The sequence below is a fragment of the Indicator indicator genome, chromosome 35 (assembly GCF_027791375.1).
Source record: "Indicator indicator isolate 239-I01 chromosome 35, UM_Iind_1.1, whole genome shotgun sequence".
In the NCBI taxonomy this organism is placed as follows: domain Eukaryota; kingdom Metazoa; phylum Chordata; class Aves; order Piciformes; family Indicatoridae; genus Indicator; species Indicator indicator.
In genome coordinates this window covers 4,153,525-4,158,420 of record NC_072044.1, presented here as the reverse complement: position 1 = coordinate 4,158,420, position 4,896 = coordinate 4,153,525, and positions in this window count along the sequence as shown.

The window sequence follows — 4,896 nt, the reverse complement described above, 5'->3', positions numbered from 1 at the left end:
AGCTGGCACAAACAGGCTGCAGTCAGGAGCAGGAGTCCCTGGGCTGGGGGTGGGGGAGGGCTGTGCTTGGCTTCCCTTCTTTGCTGCCTTGGTGCTGCTGGAGACCATCAGGCACAGAGCAGAGCCTTGGTGCCACTGAGGGCTTGCAGCTTGCCAGCACAGCCCTGTCCTGCAGCATCCTCTGGCTGAGGGGAAGCAGGGGAAGGGCGGGGGGGGGGGGGGGGATGGTTTAGCAGCAGGAGCTAGTAGGCTGCTTTAAAAGGCATGGAAATGTTTGCAGATGGCTGTGGGCATGGGCACAGCCTTGCCAGCAGCAGCCATGGTGGTGGTGCTGTGCAGACCTCCTTCCAGTCAGTACCCCCAGGCAGGATGCCTCAGCAAGCTGCTGTGATATTCTTCTTCCTTCTTGCCAGCACCAGAGAGGAGGGCAGACCCCCCCCCATGAGGGAACCCCCCCCTGCCAGGCAGCCTCCCCCTGCCAGGCACCCCCCCTGCCAGGGAACCCCCCCTGCCAGGGAACCCCCCCTGCCAGGCACCCCCCCTGCCAGGCACCCCTCCTGCCAGGCACCCCCCCTGCCAGGCACCCCCCTGCCAGGCACCCCCCTGCCAGGCACCCCCCTGCCAGGCACCCCTCCTGCCAGGCACCCCCCCTGCCAGGGAACCCCCCCTGCCAGGCACCCCCCCTGCCAGGCACCCCCCTGCCAGGGAACCCCCCCTGCCAGGGAACCCCCCCTGCCAGGCACCCCTCCCTGCCAGGCACCCCCCCTGCCAGGCACCCCCCTGCCAGGCACCCCCCTGCCAGGCACCCCCCTGCCAGGCAGCCCCCTTCACCCTGCCTGCTTTCTTCTCCGCTGGGAGAAAGCAAAACTCTCCTCATCCTGGGATCTCCCCCTTCCCTTGTTTGCAGATTTGGGAGTTCTGCTCATTCCTAGAAAGAAAACATGGAGCCAGGCCTTAAAATGATGAAGAAAAAAAAAAAAAAATCCCTCTCTAGCTGGAAATCCACAACCACTGCCATGGAGCATCTGTGCCAGGGAAGAGGAGAGCAGGAGGGAGGGACCTCAGGGCAGGTTCTCTGTGACTCACTGCTGGCTCTGTCCCTCAGGGCAGCTTCTCTGTCATAGATTCATGGATTGGGTTGGGTTGGAAGGGACCTTAAAACTCATCCAGTTCCAAGCCCCTGCCATGGGCAGGGACACCTCCCCCCAGCCCAGGCTGCTCAGGACCTCATCCAGCCTGGCCTTGAACACCTCCAGGGAGGAGGCAGCCACAGCCTCCCTGGGCAACCTGTGCCAGTGCCTCCCCACCCTCCCTGGGAAGAATTTCTTCCTCATCTCCAGTCTCAATCTCCCCTTTTGCAGCTCAAATCTATTCCCCCTCATCCTGGCACTCCCAGCCCTTGTCAAAAGTCCCTCCCCAGCTCTCCTGGAGCCCCTTCAGGTACTGGAAGGCTGCTCTGAGGTCTCCCTGGAGCTTTCTCCAGATGTCCCTGTTGGACTAGATGAGCTTTAGAGGTCCTTTCCCACCCAAACCAGTCTGGGATTCTCTGGGCCCAGCTTCCCCAAGAGGCTTTTCCCCTCCATGGTGCTGAGCTAAGCCCTCAGCTGCAAACATTCTTGAGTCTCCCATTATTTGCTTTTGCTCATCCCCTCTGCAGGACTCCAAGCTCAGCCCTTGGGCAATCCATGGATGATGCCAGGGCAGAAATCTGGTGCCTGCCCCAGCTGCATTCCCCATGCTGCCAGGAGCTGTGCTCAGCTGCCTGCAGGGGGGAAGGAGCTGCCTCCTGCTCTCTTCCTGCAGGGGATATTTTATTTATCTCCTCAGTGACTTTATCTGGATTTAATGCTCCATAGGTGCCACTTTCAGCTGTCTTCTCCCCATCTTTTTCCTTTCCCCCCTCCTCCTTTCCCCATAACCTTGTTTGTGTAATTACTGCACCCAAATTAAATATTTACTGGTGAGCCTCCCACTTCCCTTCTCCCTTCAATTAAAGATTTACTAGGTGGGCATCAGCACTTCTGCAAGGCCAACAGAAAGCTAAGGAGGAGGGAGGGGGGCCCTGGTTTAAGTGCTTCCTTACCACAGTTCAGCAGAAGACATCAGCAAGGAGCTGTAAACCACACCAGCACCCAGCCTGGCTTCACCCCTGGGAGGCTGAGCCTGAAAGCAGCAGGAGCAGAGGAGCAGGATGAGTCGATGTGGGGTTCAGGGAGGGTTTTCCTGCTCCCCCTATCATGCTGGGGGAGCTTTGGAATGAGTTGGGGACAGCCTTGCTGCTGGGCATCACTCCCCACCACAGCTCTGGGCTGTGAGAGAGAGGTGGGCAGGAGGAGTTGGTGCCCATCCTTAGGGCAGCTGACTGCAGAGTGAGTAGAAATGAGACTTCTCCCAGCACTCTGCTGGAATATTTATAATTAAAGCAACTTTTTAAAGCTCAATATTTTATTGGTAAGGTTGCTGAGGGTAATCCATGCTCCAAGCATCTTCCCTGCCATGTGAGCAAAGCCTGAGCTATTAGAGGTAATGAACTTTTTTTGCTGGTTACCTTCAGTGAGCTCATCAATCTTTAATGCTAGCTGGAGATTTAATCAGGGAAACTCAGTCTGTGACCTCAAAACTCGGAGAGAAAGGTGAGAGGGAAGCAGGCAGGGCCATGAAGAGGGAGCAAAAGCAGCAGGTAGCAGCTGCACAGCAGTCCATGGAGTCATGGAATGGGTTGGGTTGGAAGGGACCTTAAAGCTCATCCAGTTCCAACCTCCTGCCATGGGCAAGGACACCTCCCACCAGCCCAGGCTGCTCAGGTCCTGGCCAACCTAGTCCTCCTTCAGATGCCAAAGAACATCCCTGCAGATGGCTTGGCCAGGGGAAGAGGAACCAACAGTGGGAAGGGAGCTGAGCTTCCCAGAACACTGCCCAGCAGAGAGGGAAAGGGATTGCTGCAAGCAGCCAGGCAGAGCTGTGAGAACAGGCAGTGGTCAGCACTTTTCTAGCCTTAGGATGCTCCACACTGACCTTGTGCCACTTCTCCTGCCCTGCTGCTTTCCATCAGCCTGATTTTAGCCTCAATTGCCCACTTGAAGGCAGCTGAACTCATTTCCTGGGGCCAGCTGGGGCTGCTCTAGCAGGGGGCAGGAGCTGCTGCAGCTCTGAGAGGCTGGGAAAGGCAATGGGGAAATAAATGAGCTGCAATCATTTCTCCTCCCTGGCTCCTGCCTTGGCTTCATCTTCCTTTCTTTGGTGACTTTGGGATAGAAAGGGCAAAGAAGCTTTCATCTCCTGACCCTTGGAAGGCACTGGAGACCATAAATCACTGAAGTGGTTCCCTGCCTCAGTTTCCCCACCAGTAAAGGAGTGGTGAAGGAGGGAGAGGGAGCAGTGCTGAAGCATTTAGGAGGTGAGCTGCTTCCCCTGGAGATCCACAGGGGAGAGTTTCCTCAAGGCTTGGAAAACTGCACCTGCTTCATCCTGCTGGCATCATGCATATGGATGGCAGGGCTGGCATTGCCCAGGGAGGTTGAGTGTTTTAATTTCCATCATTTCAGAGGAAGCTCTGCAGAGAGGGGGGAGGAGGAGGAGGAGGAGAGGTTTGCTTTGATTCTCTACTATAAACTCATAAATTCCTTCCTGTCATGCTCCTCTCAGAGCCTGACAACCTTTGGTGCAGGCAGGGAGGTGGGCAGGCAGCTCTCATCACCCTCTGGTGGGTGCTGAGGATGGGAAATGTCCTCAGGGTGGGGCCCTGGGGGGGGGGGTGGTGCAAGGGCTCTGGGGAAAGAAGGGACACAGTGATGGAGCCACTCCAAAAATCAGGTTTATTAGGTGCTTAAAATAGAGCCTGGCACACAATGTTCTCAGTTGGCTTTGTCAGGAGAAGCTCAGTTGCATATGAGATCCACGATGCTGCTTGCACTGAGAAAGAGGAGGAGGAGGAGGAGGAGGAGGAAGGGGAGAGGGCAGGTGAAGCAGAAAGGAGAAGTTTTGCTTCTCTCCTCAAAGTGAAGGTAATTAAAAAAAAAATCCCCCAAAAAGGAGAAATCAAACTTGCTGAACAGCCCAAGAAGAGTGCTTGATGGGGCAGCAACCAATGCCTGGGGGTGAGACCTGATGGAGAAGCTTTGCCCAGCCCAGCTCTTGACATTCCAGATGGTTGGAGAGGGAAGCCTGGGAGGTGATGGAGGCCACCCCCTGCTCACTGACCCTGCCCCACTAAGCCCCCCAGCACCCCTGAGCTCAGCTGGAAGCAGCCAGGAGGGATGCCAGGTGCTGGTGACAGTCTCAGGGGCTTGAGAAATTTGGGAGCCTCTTGCCAGAGCATCTCTTGGAGAGCTGCATCCCTGCATGGTGCTGGGAAGTGGAGGCTGCTCCCTGCTGCTGCTGCTGCTAAAGCTGCTTCAGTGCTTAATTATCTCTGCTGCTTAAAACACCCAAACCACCTTTTGGCTCTAATTCGAGTTCTCTGGTTCTTGCCATGCCTTTAGGGGGCAGAGTAAAGACCATTCTAGTCCAGAGCATCCTGGGGCAGCTCTGGCCCCTTCCATATCCTCACTGTCTGCCTCAGCATCCAGGCTCTGCTCCCCCTCAAAGGGAGCTGGAGATGCAATCAGATTTTGCTGGACCCCATCCTCCCTTCCTAGCCCCCCAAAATAAACCCAGCAGAGCCTCCCCAGGTGCAGAATCCAGCCTCAGGCAGAGGGTGAGCTGCAAGCCCCCATCCCAAGCCCTGCAGTATCTGCAGCTGCTGTAGCTCCTCTCACTCCAAGAAGGACATTGAGAGGCTGGAGCAGGGCCAGAGAAGGGCAACAAAGTTGGGGAAGGGTCTGGGGAACAGGCATGGGGAGGAGCAGCTGAGGGAGCTGGGGGTGTTCAGCTTGGAGAAGAGGAGGCTGAGGGAGA